This window comes from Lithobates pipiens, unplaced genomic scaffold, assembly GCF_037356315.1.
Source record: "Lithobates pipiens isolate NorthernLeopardFrog02 unplaced genomic scaffold, aLitPip1_a1.2 Scaffold_1, whole genome shotgun sequence".
Lineage (NCBI taxonomy): Eukaryota > Metazoa > Chordata > Amphibia > Anura > Ranidae > Lithobates > Lithobates pipiens.
Window position 1 is genome coordinate 224,124,768 of NW_027507685.1, and position 22,360 is coordinate 224,147,127.

A 22,360-nucleotide genomic window follows, 5' to 3' on the forward strand; every position below is an offset into this window, starting at 1 on the left:
AGACCCTGACTAAGTACTGTTTATGCATTCCAACCTGATCTGCTTGTTTCAACATGATCTATCTTGAACTGATATTTTATTGGGGCAGTGATTCTAAATGTGTCGGCTTAAGTCTGATCATGTTGGGGCTGGCTTGCAAAGCAGAGAAGTGAGGGTGACACTGTGTACCACACAACTTTCCCTTCTCCTTACTCAGGTTGGGGTTGTAAGGTGCTTCCAAGTATGAAGGTGCATGTGACTCACTCACAGCTCTGTGCCAATCAGAAACAGAAAAGTGTTTGCAGAAAAATAACAAGTGGTCGATTGAGTCTGTGCCCGTGTTTGAGCCTTTTTGAGTATAGATCTTTGTTCATCCCAAGCATGTTTAAGTTCCCTTACTTTTGACTGTGCCCGAAGTCTGTTCTAAGCATCAACTATTCTTTAGGCAAAGTAATACTTAGTAATATTAATATTAATATTAATCTTCCACCTGCTAATTCGAGATTCTGTACCTGTGTCTAGTTTAGCTTCGTATTAAAAATACTGCCAATGATTTTTTTTTTTAATAATTACTTTTATTAGCATTTTAGTGATAATAGTCATACAAAAATAAAGAGGAGTGACAAAGCTCACTCAGGGGCAGTGTTCCAAAAATACAAATCGACCAGTACATTACAATACATATCCTAATAAAACCTGAAGTGTGTGGCTTGAGCACAGTATAGCTGATGTAGAAAGAATTAGGCTATGCCCCAGGAACTAAAGATTCCCTAACTAAACTGAACTAAATTAAGGATGACAACTGCAAGGAGAGGAAAGGCATACAAATACAAGGCTGAATATCCTGAAGAGGACAGCATTACAAGCCAGATGGTAAGTGTCATTGCTGTAGTGCAGGGATATGCAATTAGCGGACCTCCAGCTGTTGCAGAACTACAACTCCCATGAGGCATAGCAAGACTCTGACAGCCACAACCATGACACCCAGAGGCAGAGGCATGATGGAACTTGTAGTTTTGCAACAGCTGGAGGTCCGCTAATTGCATATCCCTGCTGTAGAGGGTTCATCTAACCAGCGTGACCAGAGTTTAAGGAACATTTTATTGTGATAAATGTCTCTGTCACGGATAGGGGTCAGGCTTTGAGACCAGTAGCTATAGCAGTAAAGAGCCTCCCACCTACCAGCAGGATAAGTATACAAGCAGGTTACTATGGCAGATAATGTGGGCTTGCAAGGTGCGGGGTCTAAGCACTAACTGGTATTCGCCAGAACAACAGATGTTGGTTATGGATTTTGCTGCGCGTTAGTAACAGGTCACAGTCCTCAGAAGGTAAGTAAGCCGGGGTCCAGTAACAGGTATAGCAATGTAGGGATCAAGCAGAAGTGTAGTCAGTAAACAAGCCAAATGTCAGTAAGAAGTAGTTTCAGGTTTGGGATCAAGCAGAAGCGCAGTTGAGTAACAAGCCAAAAGTCGTTAACGAGTAGTAGCAAAGATATGGACGTGAAGCAGGACCGACAAGATCAAGATATAGGCTGGAGAGAGCACAATAATCTGGCAAACAGGAAGTGCAACGGCATCACTTAAATAGGAAGTTCATGGGAGTATCAAAGAGTTCAAGGTTCACCAGAAACAAAGTAAGGCAAGATTGTCCAGGGAGCTATCCAGCATCTCAGGTGGCACAGCAAGAAGAGATACTGCCAGATTGATCTTGATGAAACAGTCATGGAGAGGGAATGAGCGAGGGGGAATATTATCAGCTTGATTTTAGAGAGATTTTGTTTAAGGAAGTGGTGCAACATCCATGCTTATAAGCCAGGTAGTAAGTTAGTAACACGAGAGGAGACTGAAGGGGTGAAGTGAGGAGTAGAGAGATAGATTTGGGTAGTATCAGCGTAGAAGTGGATTTTAAAAGCCGCAGGAGGTTTTCAAGTGACCAAGAAAGGAGGTGTAGATAGAGAAGAGACAGGGTCCAAGTACAAGGCCTTGGGGGACCCCCACAGAAAGAGGTAGTGGAGAGGAGAGAGGATAGTTATAGGTAACAATTAAGGAGCGTTTCATAGGAATTTTGGGGGCGCTGCCTGATCTGTACCACAGTCAATAGAGCACCAAGTTCGCACATCACTGAGCTCAGTCGCAGAATCGTTGCTGTCATCACTTTCAGTGTCTGATGACGAATTTCCCCACGAATCACTATCGCTCAATTCTGCAAGGAATTCTAATTCACTATCACTGTTTTCTAAAACCGCTTTTGACCTAAAGGGATGCTTCTTGAATTCCATAGACGTTCTCAAGTTTCCATGCAGAAAGAACAGTAAAAGTGCAGGCAGGGGACTGGACAAAGCACTAGGGACAAAACTGAGGTGAAATGGTTTGATACAGTAATGTAATCCTAACAGATTACAGTGTGTTGTGTGTATGTCATGTTTTGAACTCTTTTTGAATTTCACGCCCGGTTCCGCCCCCCCCCCCCCCCCTTGCGCCACAGCGCTCGCAGGGAAGGGGACCGGGAAGACAGAATGCTGGTCTCGGCCGGAGGACACAGCAGGAGGACATCAGGGGATTGTAGGGACAAGGTAAGTAACACTACAGGGATACTACAGTGTAACCCCGAGTGTGGCTCAAGGTTACTGCTTTTTGAACTGAAAATTAACCCCAAGTCACGCTCAGGATTACCGTCAGGGAGGTTGCCAAAGTGATTGGCAATCTCTTGGGCAGTGAGTGAGTTAGTGGGTAGCTTCCGAGTCCTGTTCCTAGCTGTTGTCCTGCTGCATTGTGAAATCAGGAAGCCGCCTGCTCGGCATGGGCACCATTCAGAGAATGCTTTGCATTTTCGCAATGAATGCAAAGCATTCTCTGACTGGATAAGGCGAAGGGTATGATATCGCTCCCCATGCCTCTTCACCTTGTCCAATCAGAGAGCTTTTTGCATCCAGTGAGAAAATGCAAAGTGATCTTTGAATAGTGCCCATGCCGAGCGGGCAGCCTCCTGTGTTCACATTGCAGCAGGGCAGCCGCTCAACATGGGACCCTGAAGCTAGTGGAGGTCATGGCATACCTCCCAACATTTTGAGATGGGAATGAGGAACACCTGCTAGTTAACGTATGTAGGCATAGGACATGCCCCTGCCACACCCTCTTAAAGGAGCATTAACCAAAAAAAAAAAGGTTAATTAAATCCACAAAGGCTTTTTTTACCACTACTATTCCTTTATATTGGCTTTTAACATTTACAAATGCAGCCATTTAGAATTTGAATGAAAGGTTTAGCAGTGGGAAACACTTTTTGAAAGATAAAAAGTGCATTTTATATACAACTCTATAGATCAGACCAAAAACGAGGGACACATGAGGGGGAAAGAGGGACAGAGGGACAGTGCTCCAAATCAGGGACAGTCCCTCGAAATCAGGGACAGTTGGGAGCTATGGTCATGGTAGCAGTGGTGTCTAGTAGTACAGGGAATTCCCTTCTAGATTGTAAGCTCTAACGAGCAGGGCCCTCTGATCCTTCCTGTATTGATTTGTATTGTAAGTGTACTGTCTGCCCTCATATTGTAAAGCACTGCGCAAACTGTTGGCGCTATATAAATCCTGAATAATAATAATAATAATAATAATAATAATTCCAGCTTCTAGAGGCATGCGGCAGGTGCGAATAAAATTCTGTACCCAAAATGTTTCTTTAATTTAACCCTTAAAGGTTATAATCATGTTCCTCTTATCCCTTCCTTCCCTAAAGCTATATAGATGAACTCCCTGCAATCTCTGCTGATATGTCTTATCCTTCGGACCTTTCATCACTTTCGCTATTCGTTAGACATGTGCATTCCTTTTCGTCCAAATGCATTTTTGTCCGAATTTCGGGTATTTTCGTTATCGGTTTAACAAACGATAACGAACATGCAGAATCTGAAAACTGAAAGATCCGACATAAACAAATGCTTTATTTTCGTTTTCGTTGCAACAGTTCGATATAGATAGGAGATTCGACATGACACTGACAATAGCGATCTGTGTCCATCGAACCTGTGGTCGAATGTGCCTAACCTTAGCTCTATTAGTTCAAGATTATTCTACATAGAGAGAAAAGATTCTACATAGAGAGAAAAGATTCGACATTATAGAGACAATAGCAGAAAAGGTTGAATGTGCCTAACCTAACTCTATTAGCCCAAGATTATTCGACATAGAGAGAAAAGATTCAACATGAAGATTCGACGAAGCAGTCGCCGCGAGCGGACATTTATGGACAAATGCTCTGCCCATAGGCTACAGAAGAATTCTAATGTTGGTTGAATAGTAATAACAATTAATAAATATAATTATTACTAGTGTCATACATTAGAATTCTACTATAGCTTGTAGGCAGAACATTCGACCGGAAATGTATGATTGCGGCGTCGTACAGTTTTGCTGCTCCGTCAAATCTTCTTAGAACATTCGACACACACCATAAGCCTTCAATGACTCATTAGACCTTAATTATTTCGGATTTTCGAACGAATGCATTTTTTTAACGAAAATAAATAAATAAAAACCAATTTCGGGAGTAACTAAATAAATTTATTTTTCGGACAAAAAACAAAATTCCAAAGCGAAATATTTCAGTGTGCACATGTCTACTGTTCATCTCTGGGACTTGTTCTATCTTATCAATATCCTTTTGTTAGTGAGCCCATAACCCTGTGTAAGATTTGACTCTGACAACTTGTAGCTCAGGCGGGACTTTTCTTCACTCCCAGCAGCTCAACGGAACGACTCCGTAGAGAAGGAGAGCTAAGAATATGGTGCACGGGCAAAACACAGGTTCACTTTAACCACTTCCCACCCGGCCAATGCACATATACGGCCGGGTGGGAGCCGTCTACTTCTGATAGGACGTTCAGGAACGTCCATCAGAAGGAGCGGGATCGCGCGCGTGCCCGCGCAGCGGCGCGATCCCGATGCACCCGTGTCACCCGGACACAGCGCATCTCAGATCGGCAGGAGTGCTCTCTGATTGGCCCTCCTGATCACATGACGGCCGTGTCCAATCACGGCCGTCATGTGATGTAAACAAACAGCCGGTTGCTAGGCAATCGGCTCCTCCTCTCCTCACACAGAAGTCACCGCTGAGGAGAGGAGAGCAGATCGCTGCAGCCGGCTGATGATCAGTGAGTATGAGCTGTTTTTTACAGCTTTTTAATCACTGATCACCAGTCTGGTGTAATACACAACACACCACACAGTATAAACACAGTCCCCACATATGTCCCCAAAACATACATGTCCCCAAAACATACATGTCCCCAAATAATAAAAACACATGTCCCTAATAATAAAAACATGTCCCCCACATATGTCCCACTAAAATCACATGTCCCAATGATTATCTGCACACGTATATACGTGATCACCTGCACACATATGTACATGATCATTTGCATACATATGTCCGTGATCACACAAACCAATTATTATACACTTAACGGAATTTTTTTTACCAAAAACATGTAGCAGAATACATTCTGGCTTAAATTTATGACAAAATTTGATTTTTTTTGGATTTCTTTTAAAATAGAAAAAAGAAAATATTGTTTTTTTTCCAAATTTCCGCTTTTTTGCGCTTATATCGCAAAAAATAAAAACCAGAGTCGTGAATAAATACCACCAAAATAAAGCTCTATTTGTGCGAACAAAATGATAAAAATTTCATTTGGGTACAGTGTAGCACGACCGCGCAATTGTCACTGAAAGCGCTAGAGCGATGAAAGCTGAAAATTGGGCTGGGAAGGAAGGGGGCGAAAGTGCCCTGTATTGTAGTGGTTAAAGAACTTTTAATTGCCATGAACGCTGCAAATTTAGATACCGTGTCACATTTTGGGAACAAGTAGTTTTGACACAAATGGATTTATTGAGTGTGAATTCAATGTCCTGTAAAGATGAAGATAAAACTAGTAGTCCTAATAACAAGTACAAGGAAACAACTAGAGGAGTCAGATCCAAAAAATTGCTAAAGAGCTGAATATACAAGTGAGATCATACAAACAAATAAAATTGTTACAAGGTTGTGAGGACGGTAGAGCTAGACGCATAAAGGGGCAGATGGAGAGAGTTTAAAAATACAGAGGAGGATAAGGGAACAGAGAGAGAGAGGAGGGGGAAGAATAGAAAGTGGTGAAAGGAGGGAAGGAGCCAGAGGAGAGAGGGGTGTAAGAAGTATTGATGTCATTACAGATGTGTATCAGAACTTTCAGCATGACATCATAAGTTGGACCTTTCTCTCCCTCCCTTCCTTACTCTCTCCATCTGTCAGTCATCAGAGCACAAGAAGTCAGACAGTGGATAACAGCCACCTCCATCCACACACACACACACACAGCACCGGGAGCTGGAGGGACCCCAGTCTCTGAGACCAGTGACAGCAAGTGGCAGCTTCTGCGTCATCCAAAGATACCGGAGCTTGTGCTTATTCCCAGCACTCTACAGAGGTAAGACAGATGGAAGATCTGCACAGTCTATACAGAACATGATACACCGGGGGGAGATTTACTAAAACTGGCACACACAGAATCTGGTGCAGCTGTGCATAGTAGCTTATCAGCTTTTAGTTTTTATTGTCAAAGCTAATTGAACACGCTGAAGTTAGAAGCTGATTGGTTACTATGCACAGCTGCACCAGATTCTGTGTGCGCCAGTTTTAGTAAATCTCCCCCTTTGTGAAATATATTCCTGATTGCTGAATGCTAAAAGATGGCACCTGCTCACTGCTGGACTTATGTAATATTGTGCCAACAAGGACAACGAATCAAACATTACCATTCACTACTTTAAAGTTCTGAGAACAATGGAAGGTGGTTGCTGATTGGTTGTTGCAGGTTATTTGGGGAGATTCAGTAGGGTATTTACAGCACATTTCTGACAGAATAGATGTAGTTGGAGGACTTGTGGCAAAGTCTTGATATTTTCATTATTAGTACAGACAATCGTGATAAAGTCAAGTCGGTTTTATTTGTAACACTTTTACTTAACGCCGTTAATGTTGTGACAAATTCATAAAGAAATACAGTGACATGGCGTATATGTGGTTGTGTTATATTATAGTGGTGTTATCTATTAATACTTTTGTAAAAGAGCACAACTATTTTATTGTATTTTATTGTATGCAATGACTATCTATCTTTCTATCTATCTATCGATCTATTTATTTGTCTCTTTATGTATGTATGTATGTATGTATCTGTCTATTTCTTTATTTATCACTATCTATCTATCTATCTATCTATCTATCTATCTATCTATCTATCTATCTATCTATTTATCTATCTCCCTCTCTCTGAGGTGGGCCATACATTATACAATTTATTGTACAATTTTCCTTTAGATTTACCGAAACCATATAATATGAGGTCAAACCTTAACACTTTTTAATTTGTATGGCATCAGGCAAGCCTTTTTACTACATAGTTGAAGGTAAATCTAAAGGAAATTGAACAAAAAAATTGTATAATGTATGACAAGCTTTATCTATCTATCTATCTATCTATCTATCTATCTATCTATCTATCTATCTATCTATCTATCTATCTATCTATCTATCTATCTATCTATCTATCTATCATTCTCCCCCTCCCACCTATCTATCTATCTATCTATCTATCTATCTATCTATCTATCTATCTATCTATCTATCTATCTATCTATCTATCTATCTATCTATCTATCTATCATTCTCCCCCTCCCACCTATCTATCTATCTATCTATCTATCTATCTATCTATCTATCTATCTATCTATCTATCTATCTATCTATCTATCTATCTATCTGTCTGTCTATCTATCTATCATCATAATTAATATGAATTGTAGATTTAAGTTAGATCTTAACTCTCTTCCATAAATGATTAAATTGGTGATTATGTTGCATGTGTAATTATTGCATTGCAACAAATGTTTTTCTTTACATTCCTCTGAATTCAAGGGGTTGTTGCCCTGTATCTTGCCGATACATACATACATATATATATATACATATATATATATATATATATATATATATATATATATATATATATATATATATATATATATATATATATATATATATATATATATATATATATATATATAGGAATGTAAAGAAAAACATTTGTTGCACAATTCTTAAAAGATGCAAAGATGCAATGCAATGCAATAATTACACATGCAACATAATCACCAATGTAATCCTTTATGGAAGAGAGTTAAGGTCTAACTTAAATCTACTATTCATATTAATCAAGATGATAGATAGATACCCGTTTTTAACACTATTTTTAATCAGCCATCTTTGCCTTACAATAAGTAGCAGAACGCGTTTTGTACTGTATCCGGTCTAAAGACACGTTATCTGTATTTTCTCTGTGACAAAAATGAAAGATGAATTCTGATTGGTTGTTATGATTTACTGCACTTGTTCTTTGCCTTGTCAACAGTGAAATCTTAAATGAAATAATAAAGCATATTATTACTGATCGGTCTATTTTGAGTGTTACAGTGCTCAAAATGAAGCAATTGTACGTGCAATATGTACTTTTTGTGTTGCCTGTAACACCCAATCAGACACTTTTATCCCATCTTCTAAGTTGCTCTACAAATGTGACAGCTGGTAGCTAATTCATTGTTTTCACCAAAACCAGTATCCTGCCATTCACTATCATTAAAATGCTTGTGTTTTAATAACTGTATGAAGTTGATATGGTAATTAAAGGTATAGTATTGGGGACTGTCCAGAGACCCCCGTCCCCCCTCAAAGTCCAAATAACCCGCGCTGTGACTGTACTGTTTTGTTCATATGTGCATTTTGGATTGTTCTTTTCTCTTGAATAAAGGAATTTATTAAAAAATAAATAAAATGATAGTATTATTAGTATTATTTAGATTTAGATAGTATTATTTAGATTCTTCTCAACATTTATAAGCAGATCAAGTTCAGCATTCAGTAAGTGACAATGACCGTGGTTTATGAATAAGATTAGAGCAAATAAAAAGTGATCATTGTGATCACCCCTGGCAGGGTTTTAGTTTGTCCCATCCCCTGTAACTGTCGCTTTTATGGGGCAGATTGGTCTGCATGTAAATACAAAGAAAAACATCAACAAAGGTATATCAAATTAAAGAAAGAAAAAAAGGAAATAAAAATAGTATCACTCAATGTATCAACTACATATAGCCAACGGAATATCATATTGTTCACAACTGTGGTCCTTTAATTCTTCATGAATCAGCGCATGTAAAGGGCAGTTCTAATTGCTGTAAATATTGCAGTCAATGTTTATAAAACTGAAGTGGGTGTTAAGTTCTTACAACATAACACAATTTTAAAATTTGGTAAAAAAAATTGACACCACTTGATTTCTATATCTCCACTTTTTTAGACTAGGTAAGAGTTGGAATAATGAATTAAATGAATATGCCAAAAGGTGTCAAAAACACAGAATGTGGGGGAGCTAATTCTTCTACAGGAGTTGGTGAAAACGTTTGATTTGGATCATGCTTTGCTGAATAAATATTTTTCGATTAAAAATAATGGTATTGCACATAAATATTTATATCCCAATAGTAATAAAATTTGCAGCCAAAAATGTTATACATTGTTTCCCTCTCATGCGTCGGGAATCAGGATATACAGTGCCTTGAAAAAGTATGTATACCCCTTGAAATTTTGCAGATTTGTCATAAATGTATTTTATTTGGACTTTATGTGATAGAGCAACACAAAGCGGCAAAAAATTGTGAAGTGGAAGGAAAATGATAAATGGTTTTCAAAATTTTTTACAAATAAATATATGAAAAGTGTGGCGTACATTTGTATACTTTGTAGAACCAACTTTCACTGCAATTAGAGACATACCCAAAAAGATATTCAGCTGTAACAGCTTTGCCCATCTAGAGAGTGCCATTTTGCCCATTCTTCTTTCCAAAATAGCTCAATCTCTGTCAGATTGGATGGAGAGCGTCTGTGAACAAGTCTTGCCACAGATTCTCAATTGGATTTAGGTCTGGACTTTGACCGGCCCATTCTAACACATGAATATGCTTTGATCTAAACCATTCCATTGTAGCTCTGGCTGTATGTTTAGGGCCGTTGTCCTGCTGGAAGGTGAACCTCCGCCCCAGTCTCAAGTCTTTTGCAGACTCTAACAGGTTTTCTTCTAAGATTTCCCTGTATTTGGCTCCATCCATCTTCCCATCAACTCTGACCAGCTTCCTTGTCCCTGCTGAAGAAAAGCATCCCCACAACATGATGCTGCCACCACCATGTTTCACGGTGGTGATGGTGTGTTCAGGGTGCAGTGTTAGTTTTCTGCCACACATAGCCTTTTGCACCTTCTTCCACATGTTTGCTGTGTCCTCCACATGGCTTCTCACAAACTGCAAACAGGAATTTTTATGGCTTTCTTTCAACAATGGCTTTCTTTTTGCCACTCTTCCATAAAGGCCAGATTTGTTGTCCTGTGGACAGATTCTCCCACCTGAGCTGTGCATTTCTGCAGCTTCTCCAGAGTTACCATGGACCTCTTGGCTGCTTCTCTGATTAATGCTCTCCTTGCCCGGCCTGTCAGTTTAGGTGGATGGACATGTCTTGGTAGTTGTGTCATACTCTTTCCATTTTCAGATGAGGGATTGAACAGTGCTTCGTGAGATGTGCAAGGCTTGAGATATTTTTCTATAACCTAACCTTGCTTTAAACTTTCCACAACTTTATCCCTGACCTGTCTGATGTGTTCCTTGACCTTCACGATTCTGTTTGTTCACTAAGATTCTCTAACAAACCACTGAGGGCTTCACAGAACAGCTGTACTTATACTGAGATTAAATTACACACTAATTAGATGACTTCTGAGGGCAACTGGTTCCACTAGATTTTAGTTAGGGGTATCAGAGTAAAGGGGCTGAATACAAATGCCCACCACACTTTTCAGATATTTATTTGTGAAAAGTTTTAAAAACCATTTATCATTTTCCTTCCACTTCACAATTATGTGCCACTTTACGCTAGTTTATCACATAAAATCTCAATAAAATACAATTACGTTTTTTGGTTGTAATGACAAAACGTGGAACATTTCAAGGGGTATGAATACTTTTTCAAGGCACTGTACAGTATATCTATGTTATGATGAAGGCTTGGATATATTGCAAGTATGTAGACCAGAATTTTGCCTTCTGCTCCTAAAGCCAGCCTATCCTGGTAGTAATTTGTTTGAAAATGGTCATTTTCAAAATGTTCGCTCAATTTTCTAATAGTTAGTGGGGTCAAGTCAATGGTCAAGGAGAATCGATAGAGATGGATGGAAAGTTTTTCTAATTTCTTATTGGATTGCGTCAAATTCTAACCTTTGCGGTCACATTCACTTCTGTCTACCCTGAAATGAAATGTTAAAATTTGCAACATTTTCATAACAATCAAATGAATCTTTCATAAGAAATTTGTATAGTCACTGACGATATTATCAGATGTTCTAATGAATGATTGTTTTGTGAACATTCGCACAAAAATCTAACATTATATGGCCATGGACATTATTTGAGAGCAGAACTTTACAAACATGCATTACATTTATATCACAAAGGAGAAAGCTTTTAAAAGAGCTGAAATACTGAAAAGAACTTTTAGCGCCACATCCCGTTGTCCATCCAATAAATACCAAGTTTCTATGGGACTTTTAAAGCGCAACTACACCAAATTATAACATGTTTTGCCGTACATCATAAGGCTTCTTCAGGAGAACTTTTTAATCTCGCATGGAGATTAAAAAGTTCTCCTGAAGAAGCCTTATGATGTACGGCGAAACATGTTAGAATTTGGTGTAGTTGCGCTTTAAAAGTCCCATAGAAACTTGGTATTTATTGGATGGACAACGGGATGTGGCGCTAAAAGTTCTTTTCAGTATTTCAGCTCTTTTAAAAGCTTTCTCCTTTGTGATATAAATGTAATGCATGTTTGCTTGGTATTTATTGCATTACATTTATACGCAGCAAGTAAACCTTCTATGGGAGATATATGACGAAACAGCCACACACTAGGCAATATATGGAAAGATATTTTTCTTCAGGCCATTGTCACTAAAACGTGTAGGGAAAACATTGCACACACCTACTTTATGTCACGTATACAGTATGTCACTCCCTAGCCTTCTGGATGAGTGTACCATTACTTTATACTGACAAAATCTCTGCAAAACATAAGTCACCGGCAAGAGAGCAGCATGCCTTATTCATCCTGCCCGTGTGGAAGCAAAAAATGCAGGTCTCTAATAGCAATCCTGTCCTGCAATAATATATATTTATATATACACTATATTGTCAAAAGTACTGTGACGCCTGGCTTTACACACTCATTAACTTTAATGGTATCCCAGTCCTAGTCCGTAGGGTTCAATATTGAGTTGGCCCATCCTTTGCGGCTATAATTGCTTCAAATCTTCTGGGAAGGCTGTCCACAAGGTTTAGGAGTGTGTGTATGGGAATGTTTGACCATTCTTCCAAAAGCACTTTTGTGAGGTCAGGCACTGATGATGGACGAGAAGGCTTGGCTCGCAGTCTCCGCTTTAATTCATCCCAAAGGTGTTCTTTCGGCTTGAGGTCAGGACGCTGTGCAGGCCCAGTCAAATTCCCCCAGCCCAAACTTGCTCATCCATGGACCGTGCTTTGTGCACTGGTCTAAATCATTAAGTGAAACAGAAAATAGTGTAGCGCTTCTATTAAGTGAATGTGTAGTCCCATAAGGAGGATCCGAATGTGATCACAGAAAATCAAATTAATCGGTAATCACATGGGAAAATCAATAATCACATGGGGAAAGTCCATATACAATCACAAATAATAATAAATAGAGTCCTCTATAATGTGACTGGTGCACAAGGGGTGTGATGAAAATTCTTCAGAAAAGATAGGCGTTTCGCTAGTCAAGTACAACCCGATACGTCAGCTTGTCTGGAGGTATCAAAAGAGTGGATAAAATACTCTTACCGAATATGGTGGACTCACATGGTCTTACGACGGTTGAGTCGAAAACGCTTAAGGTCCAGACCTAGGACCAGGTGGTAGATTGGTAGGAGTCCGACCGGATGTTGAGAAGACTCCAAACGACTGAAGGCCCTGGGAGGTGTCTCACGGGGGGTTCTCCGGAACGTTCCTCGGGTGTCCAATTCGGATAAGACTCAAATGGAATTGTAACTCCAAGCAAGGAGTGGGGAGTTTGTAGAGTTTAGAACGAAAAAGAAAAAAGAAAGCTCCACATGGTGCGGGTCAAAAATATAAACCATCAGGTTTTTATTAAAAGGTCATATAATTAAAATTATTATGACTAGTGATCACAAATGAACAAAATAAAAGCAATGTGGGGTGCCAAAAGCGAGCCCGACGCGTTTCGACATAGAGTGTCTTCAACAGGGGCATGAAGCAGGGGCATCATGCCCCTGTTGAAGACACTCTATGTCGGCCAAATGTTGGCCAACAATTACGAACAAGGGAACGTGGTGACTTACAAGACTTACGACGAGCCGAGAAAAAGGAAGTTCAATAGCCAGTGCGGCTCCTTCTGCTTGATTCCGAGCATGCGTGAACTTTTGTGCGACGGACTTGTGTACACGTGATCGAAAATTCCGAGAACAAAGTTTTGTTGGCAGAAAATTTGAGAACCTGCTCGCCAACATTTGTTGGTGGAAAGTCTGACAACAAATGTTCGATGGAACATACACACAGTTGGACTTTCAGTCAACAAGCCCACATCCAACATTTGTTGTCGGAAAATCCGATTGTGTGTACGGGGCATAAGACGGAGGCCATTAACCACTTCAGGACCGCCGTATTGCCATTGTACGTCAGCACAATGGCACAGGCAGGCACAATCACGTACATCTACGTGATTGCCTTCCAGCGGGTGGGGGGTCCGATCGGACCCCCTCCCGCTGTTTACGGCGGTCCGATTCAGTCCAGGAGCGCTCCGTGATGAGGGGATGGCCATTGGTTTTCGGCAACCCCCTCTGGATCGCTCCTGGCCAATGAGAAGCTTCCTCCCCTGTGTATTGTTTACACAGGAAGGAGGAAGTGATGTCCTTCTCCTCGGGGCGGTCTTTTTGACCGGACTACGAGGAGAAGACTAAAAGTAAGTGTGCACCAACACTACACTGACATGTAGGTACACACAGGCACACAAACCCCCCCCCGATCCCCCCCCCGATCGCCCCCTGATTCCCCCCCCGCCCCCCCTCCCCCCCCAGTCACAGTGTCACTGATTGCATTGATCATTTCTTTACTGATCAATGCATTCAGTGTCAGTTGTGACAGTAAAAACTGTCAGGACAGTTAGTGTTAGGTCCAGGGTAGCCCCCTATCACCCCCCAATAAAGATTTAACCCCCTGATTGCCCCTAGAGTTAACCCTTTCACCCCCTTTTGCCAGTGTCACTAAGCGATAATTTTTCTGATCGCTGCATGTGTCGCTAGGTAGCTAGTTATTTTTTTAGGTTCACCGCCAGGTTTTTATATCGCTAGGTACCCCGATATACTACCCAATAATGTTTTTAACCCCCTGATTGCCGCTAGTTAACCCTTTCACCCCCTTTTGCCAGTGTCACTAAGCGATCGTTTTTCTGATCGCTGCATTAGTGTCGCTACAGTCGCTAGGTAGCTAGTTATTTTTTTAGGTTCACCGCCAGGTTTTTATAGCGCTAGGTACCCCGATATACTACCCAATAATGGTTTTAACCCCCTGATTTCCGCTAGTTAACCCTTTCACCCCCTTTTGCCAGTGTCACTAAGCGATAATTTTTCTGAGCGCTGCATCAGTGTCGCTAGTGTCGCTAGGTAGCTAGTTATTTTTTTAGGTTCGCCGCCAGGTTTTTATAGCGCTAGGTACCCCGATATACTACCCAATAATGGTTTTAACCCCCTGATTGCTGCTAGTTAACCCTTTCACCCCCTTTCACCAGCGATCACAGTATAAGTGTCACTGGTGACGCTGGTTAGCCAGTTAGTTATTTAGGTTCCCCGTCAGGTTTTTATATAGCGCCAGGGACCCCCATATACTACCTAATAAAAATTTGAACCCCCTGATTGCCCCTAGTTAACCCTTTCACCACTGATCACCGTATAAGTGTTACGGGTGACTCTGGTTAGTTTGTTTTTTATAGCATTTTATATTCAAATCCGGAAGGCAGTGCTTGGTTTTCGGGGTCCCGTACGTGGCTAGGCTCCCAAAAAGTCCCCCACATGTGGTATCCCCGTACTCGGGAGAAGCAGCAGAATTTATTTTGGGGTGTAATTTGACTTCTGCCCATAGCATGTGTGAGCAATATATCATTTAGTGACAACTTTGTGCAAAAAAAAAAAAAGTTTGTAATATTCCCGCAACTTTTGGCAAAATATAAAATATTCCATGGACTCAACATGCCTCTCAGTAAATAGCTTGGGGTGTCTACTTTCCAAAATGGGGTCATTTGGGGGGGTTTTGTGCTATTTTGGCATTTTATGGCCTTCGAAACTGTGATAGGTAGTGAGGAGTTACCGTATATACTCGAGTATAGGCCGACCCGAATATAAGCCGAGGCCCCCAATTTACCCCCAAAAAACTGGAAAACTTATTGACTCGTGTATAAGCCGAGGGTGAGACATGGCTGTCCATCCCTGTGTGTCCGTCCATCCCTGTGTGTGTGTCCGTCCATCCATCCCTGTGTGTGTGTCCATCCATCCATCCATCCATCCCTGTGTGTGTGTCCGTCCATCCATCCCTGTGTGTGTATCCATCCATCCATCCATCCCTGTGTGTGTGTGTGTGTGTGTGTGTATTCATCCATCCATCCATCCCTGTGTGTGTGTGTGTGTGTGTGTGTGTATCCATCCATCCATCCATCCATCCCTGTGTGTGTGTGTGTGTGTGTGTGTGTATCCATCCATCCATCCATCCCTGTGTGTGTGTGTGTGTGTGTGTGTGTGTGTGTGTGTGTGTGTGTGTCCGTGCAGCCTTGTGTGTGTGTCCAGCCTACCTGTGTCCCAAGCCTCCGTCCCGAGCCGCCGTCGTCCCGAGCCTCCTCCGTCCCGTGCCTCCTCCGTCCCGTGTCGTGCCGATGGATCGCCGCTCCAGGATCGCCGCTCTTCTCGGCGGCCATTCTACAATTCAAAAGCCGCGCCTCCGCCTCCGCCTCCGCCTGTGATAGGCGGAACACTCAATTTCCCAGCAGCCTGTGTTCCGCCTATCACGGACATCCTCTCATACTCGTCCGTAGTATGAGAATGAACGGATGTCCGTGATAGGCGGAACACTGACTGCTGGGAAATTCAGTGTTCCGCCTATCACAGGCGGAGGCGGAGAAGGAGGCGCGGCTTTTGAATTTTAATGTCCGCCGTCTGTCTGCTCGATACGCTGATCGAGCAGTCAGACAGCGGTGACTCGAGTATAAGCCGAGGGGGCACTTTCAGCCTCAAAAAAGAGGCTGAAAATCTCGGCTTATACTCGAGTATATACGGTAAATCAAAAATTTGCACCCTTAGAAATCCTGAAGGTGGTGATTGGTTTTCGGGGTGCCGTGCGCGACTAGACTCCCAAAAAGTCCCACACATGTGGTATCCCCGTACTCGGGAGAAGCAGCAGAGTGTATTTTGGGGTGTCATTTCACATATGCCCATAGCATGTGTGAGCAATATATCATTTAGTGACAACTTGGTGCAAAAAAAAAAAGTTTGTAATATTCCCGCAACTTGTGGCAAAATATAAAATATTCCATGGACTCAACATGCCTCTCAGTAAATAGCTAGGGGTGTCTACTTTCCAAAATGGGGTCATTTTGGGGGGTTTTGTGCTATTTTGGCATTTTATGGCCTTCGAAACTGTGATAGGTAGTGAGGAGTTAAATCAAAAATTTGCACCCTTAGAAATCCTGAAGGTGGTGATTGGTTTTCGGGGTGCCGTGCGCGACTAGACTCCCAAAAAGTCCCACACATGTGGTATCCCCATACTCGGGAGAAGTAGCGGAATATATTTTGGGGTGCAATTCCACATATAACCATGGCATGTGTGAGCAATATATCATTTAGTGACAACTTTTTGTAAAAAAATTTTTTTTTTTTTTTTTTTGTCATTATTCAATCCCTTAGGACAAAAAAAATAAATATTCAATGGGCTCAACATACCCATCAGCAATTTCCTTGGGGTGTCTACTTTCCAAAATGGGGTCATTTGGGGGGGATTTGTACTGCCCTGCCATTTTAGCACCTCAAGAAATGAGATCGGCAGTCATAAATTAAAAGCTGTGTAAATTCCAGAAAATGTACTCTAGTTTGTAGACGCTATAACTTTTGCGCAAACCAAAAAATATACGCTTATTGACATTTTTTTTACTAAAGACATGTGGCTGAATAAATTTTGCCCTCAATGTATGACTAAAATTTAGTTTATTCGATTTTTCTTATAACAAAAAGAAGAAAATATCTTTTTTTTTCAAAATTTTCGCTCTTTTTCCATTTATATCGCAAAAAAAAAAAATCGCAGAGGCAATCAAATACCATCAAAAGAAAGCTCTATTTGTGGGAAGAAAAGGACGCAAATTTCGTTTGGGTGCAATATTGCATGACCGCGCAATTACCAGTTAAAGCAGCGCAGTGCGAAATTGCAAAAAGACCTCTGGTCCTTAAGGTGTTTATTGGTCCGGAGCTGAAGTGGTTAAAGTATATGTGAGTGTAAAGGTAGGTGTCCCAATACTTTTGTATATATACTGTATACACACATACACACACACACACACACACATATATATATATATATATATATATATATATATATATATATATATATACATGTATAGTATTATATACATAAGAATGCAGCACTTCTTACATGCTCCAAATACCATCATCCCAATGATAAATAGATAAAGGGTACATCAGTATGTACAGCAGAAGACACTTCATCCCCACCCTTCATCAAAGCTGCAAGTTGAATGCCCTTTGTTACTTTGCAGATAAGTCTACCTTGCACAGGTGCCTTTTCAGTATCATGCTCATCCCCTCCCCCTCTCGTCTTTTAAAAAATCATAAGAGACCATCCTTGGGGTGATCAAAGTGACTGATTTTCTCATGTAGAACTAGGCAGAGTTGTTCCTGGTGAGTGCTCTCTCTCAAATTGGTGGTTCCACTGGGCAAACTGGAGGATGAGGCAAACTATTTTACTGTAATACACAATAACCTGCAGCCAGGGCTAGATTTTCATCATTGGAGCCTATGGGCACACAACCATTGGTGTCCGATTAATGTCTCCTCTACTAGGACTGGGCAACCTTAATTTCACAGAACTGTTTTTGTTCTTCTGGTCTTTCCCTAGCTTAGAGTATTATCATAATGCTGATTGAGCAACAGGGCCTCTTTAGGGCTTAGTGCACACTGGCAACACATGGACAGGAAAAACAGGCTGTTTTTACCATCCTCTGACCACCCACATTCAAATTGATTGGCATTTGGGAGAGGAAAGTTCACATTGCCACAGCAGTGATGCTTCATGGTGCAACAATTTGAACTCGCCATGTTGATTTTGACAGGCGACACAACAAGTCAAGCTCACCCATTCATGTCAGTGGGACCACGACAGTGGTGCCAAATGTGGCTCCTACAGTTGCATCACACTAGTTCAAACTAGTCTCTAAACTTTCTCAACAAAGGGCCAGTTTACTGTCCTTTAGACTTTAGTGGGACCGGACTGGGGCCAGTGGGATTAGAAAATGCCCCAATGTCAGTGGGAATAAACAATGGGCTTGATTTACTAGGAGAGTGCAAAATCAAATGCAGCTGCGCATGGTAGCCCCAATCCGCTTCTAACTTCAGCTTGTTCAATTGAGCTTTGACAAAAAAAACTATGAAGCTGATTGGTTTCTTTGGAGAGCTGCACCAGATTTTGCACGCTCAGATTTTAGTAAATCAACCCCATTGTCTCAAGCTTGGCAATCAGCGGGAGTAAAAAATAAATAAAATAATGTATGTGGTTAGTAGGAATAGTGGCCTATCATTGGTACTAGTGGGAATATTAGTGCCCAATTATTTATATCAGTGTGAAGAATTATGCTCCATCGTTGGTGTCATGGGAGGAATAGTGCCCCATCGTTGGCGTCAGCTGGGGGAATAGTGCACCATTATTGATGTCAGTGGAAGGAATAATTCTCCATAGTTGGTGTCAGTGGGTTAAATAGTGCTGCACCATAGTTGGTATCAGTGGAAGAAACAGTGCCTTATAGAAGTTGGAGGACCTGTGCCCCAAGGGACAAAGACAAGCAAAGAGCCACATTTGGACCATGGGCTGAAATTTGGAGACCACTTTACTAATTCAGTGTAACACCCCCTCTGGGATATATAACCCCCCAGGGATAAAAAAAGGGGATGCAGGTGGTGGCAGTATTGCTTCTGTGGTCTGAAAAGTGATCTACTGTGGATCGCTTTTAAAGGGGAGGAAGAATCTGCCATCTATGTGAAGAAGACCTAAAGCCCACCCCTGTACCCATGTATACTCACCTTCACAACAATTCCCCAACATTCCTTACTTCTCTACTGCAAAATGCTCAATGCTCCGAGTATAGGGGTTCACGTGATCTTCTCCTTTGATGCAGCGCTCAGACCTAGCAGCCAAATGCTAGGCCCAAACAGAGTCACAATACAGAGGGCAGTGACATGCTTGCCCCCTGTTAGCTCTTACACCAGTCAATATTTAATATTTCGTTGTCTGTAACAGAGGAAGCAGGGGCAAGGGACCCCGTCTCTTTTCCCTGAATGGCATAAAAAAAAAGAAAAACATCCAAGAGGCAATGGGTATTTAAACATTATTCACATGTATAAATCAGCGAAAGGAAAATAATTATTTAGAGATCACTGGGCTCGGGTTAGGCAGCTCACAGCAAACAGGGCTGTCCTCCAGTGGGTACCCAGAACGTTATTCAAAGCATACACCGATAGAAGGAGCACCGGACCAAACGGTGAATGGGGTTTTCATTTGGGAAAAATCCATTCACTCCAAAGTCGATTGTTAAAAGCAAACATCTTTTTAAAGTCATCAAATGCACTTTGAGAATTGATGAATATTTCTATAAATGTAGTCTACTAGTGTATTGCTGGCTTTATATTCTATGCAAACACTTATGTATCTACACTTTTAACCCATGCCATGCTCCCTCTTATGATTGTATTTACCATTAAAACCTCTTGAAAACTTTTGAAATTGAAAAATACATTTAAATATGCATAATGATAAATATGGTAAAACTAAAGATATAAGGGACCCCTAATGGACAAGGTGACATAGTCTGGTTCTTTTCATGAACTTGTAAGACAGCCATCACTAAATGCTAGACTGCCAGCCAGAAAGCCCCCCTTTCAGGTTCTCCCTTCCCCATCCTTTGTAGTCATTGGTTGCTAGGACTGCTGGAGTCTTTAGAACCAATAATGTCGTGTGCATGCCCTGCCCCCAAAATCACTGGAGGACAGAAGTAGAATTTCCGCTATCTAGGGCAGGATGTAAGTGAACACTTTGATGGGAACCCTGATCAATACAAAAAGAAGCAGTCACTTCCAGCGCTCAGAGGTCCTCCACAGTTTGATAGGACCAGTGGCGGATGGTCCATTAGGGGCGCCCGGGCGCCGTCCCCTCTCTTCACTCCACCCCTTATATGCATAATGGATAGATCATGCATAGCATAAATCTATCCACGGCCATTACGGCCACCCCCTATTCATGTGTCCGGCCCCTTTCAAGGCACCGGGGGCATGAATTACAGCGGCCGTTTTTTTTTCAAGCACCTGATTAGAGCCAGAGGCTCTAATAGGCTTTAAAATAGGGTGGGCTCGGGTTGCAGAGAGTGCGAATGGACTCCACCCAGACATTAGCTGAAACACTGATCCTCAATCCGGCCAATCAGAAGCGAGTGTGAGACCCGTTTCTGATTGGCTGAAAAGAGAAGACTCTCGACTGGCCGCCCAGGAGGAGGGAGGAAACGGGAGCCACCGCCGTTGTGATGAGCCATAGAGAGCAGGAGAACGGGAGGGCACCACCGCCTAGCAGGGGAAGCCGCTGGTGATGGGGTAAGTGCTACTGACTGACCGGACCGACTGACCGGAGGGGGGGGCATACTGTTTGCCACCCCCCCAAAAAAAATTCCACCGGCCGCCACTCAATAGGACTTATAGGCCGCGTACATACGATCAGAATTTTGGCCACCAAAAGACAGATGTGATCTTTTCATCGGAAAATGCAACTGTGTGTATGCTCCATCGGAATTTAGCTGGCTGAATTCCCGCCAGCAAAATATTGAGAGCATGTTCTCAATTTTCCCAACGGAAAAACTTTCTATCGGAAATTCCAATCGTGTGTATGCAATTCTGACGTGCAAAAACTCACGCATTCTCAGATTCAACTACGAGACGGAAGCTATTGGCTACTGGGTTTTGAACCTCCTTTTTCTAGTCCCATCAGACGTGTTGTACGCCACTGCATTCTTGACGGTCAGAATTTGGTGTGACCGTGTGTACTCAAGACAGCTTGAGCAGAACTCCATCGGAATTCCGTCGGGAAAACCATCAGACCTTTTTCTGACCAAAATTTTCCGATTGTGTGTACGTGGCATAAGGGACAACAAATTCAAATGCTTGGCAGAAGCAGCCCTCCTTGGATAGAGGAATCCAAAGTGAAACTAAAAAAGATCAAACAGGAAGGCACAAGCACCTACTGCATTACCAAAGATGTATTTGAGAGATAAAAACTGGTAAAGATGGATACTCACAAAAAGTACAACTTGTGAAAGCCAGTAAAGCACAAGATGCCAGCTTAGCTCTGAGGAAGGAGGTGTGGCTCTGAAACGCATCAGCTTGCCAGCATAGCGGGGTGTTATTGGAGGACACACATCCTGCACTCTATGGCATCTTGTGGTTTATTGGCTTTCACAATTTGTACTTTTGTGAGTATCGCTCTTTACCTGTTTTTATCTCTCAAATACATTTTTGGTAATGCACTCGGTGCCTGCGCCTTCCTGTTTGTTCTTTTGCAGTTTCACTTTGGGACACCTGATGCAAGGGAGCATTTAGATTGGGATGCCCAATGTAAGATGCACTGAGATGAGGACATTTGAAGTGATGGGGCACTCTCATGGGAACATATGATGTAAGGGAGCGCTTTTATGGGGACATCTGATGTAAGGGGGCACTCTGATGGGGACACAGGATGTAAGAGGGTGCTTTTATATGGACATCCGATGTAAGGGGCCACTGTGATGGGCACAATGATGGGCTGAGATGGGGATGCCTGATGTAAGGGAGCAAATCTGATAGAGACAAGTGATGTAAGGGAACACTGTGATGGGGACACTGGATGTATGTGGGCATTCCGACAGC

The 22,360-nt window shown here is 41.8% G+C and overlaps 1 protein-coding gene across 2 annotated transcripts in view; it reads left to right on the forward strand.

Annotated features, from left to right (window-relative positions):
* Window positions 1-6,111: 6,111 nt before the first annotated feature.
* TNXB (tenascin XB) overlaps window positions 6,112-22,360 on the forward strand; it is a 200,665-nt gene continuing 184,416 nt past the window's right edge. Inside the window, exon 1 of one of the 2 annotated variants that reach the window (XM_077483631.1) lies at window positions 6,112-6,448. The gene's annotated coding sequence lies outside the window, so the exon portion shown is untranslated. The remainder of the gene's footprint in view (window positions 6,449-22,360) is intronic. The other variant, XM_077483640.1, reaches the window with a different exon arrangement.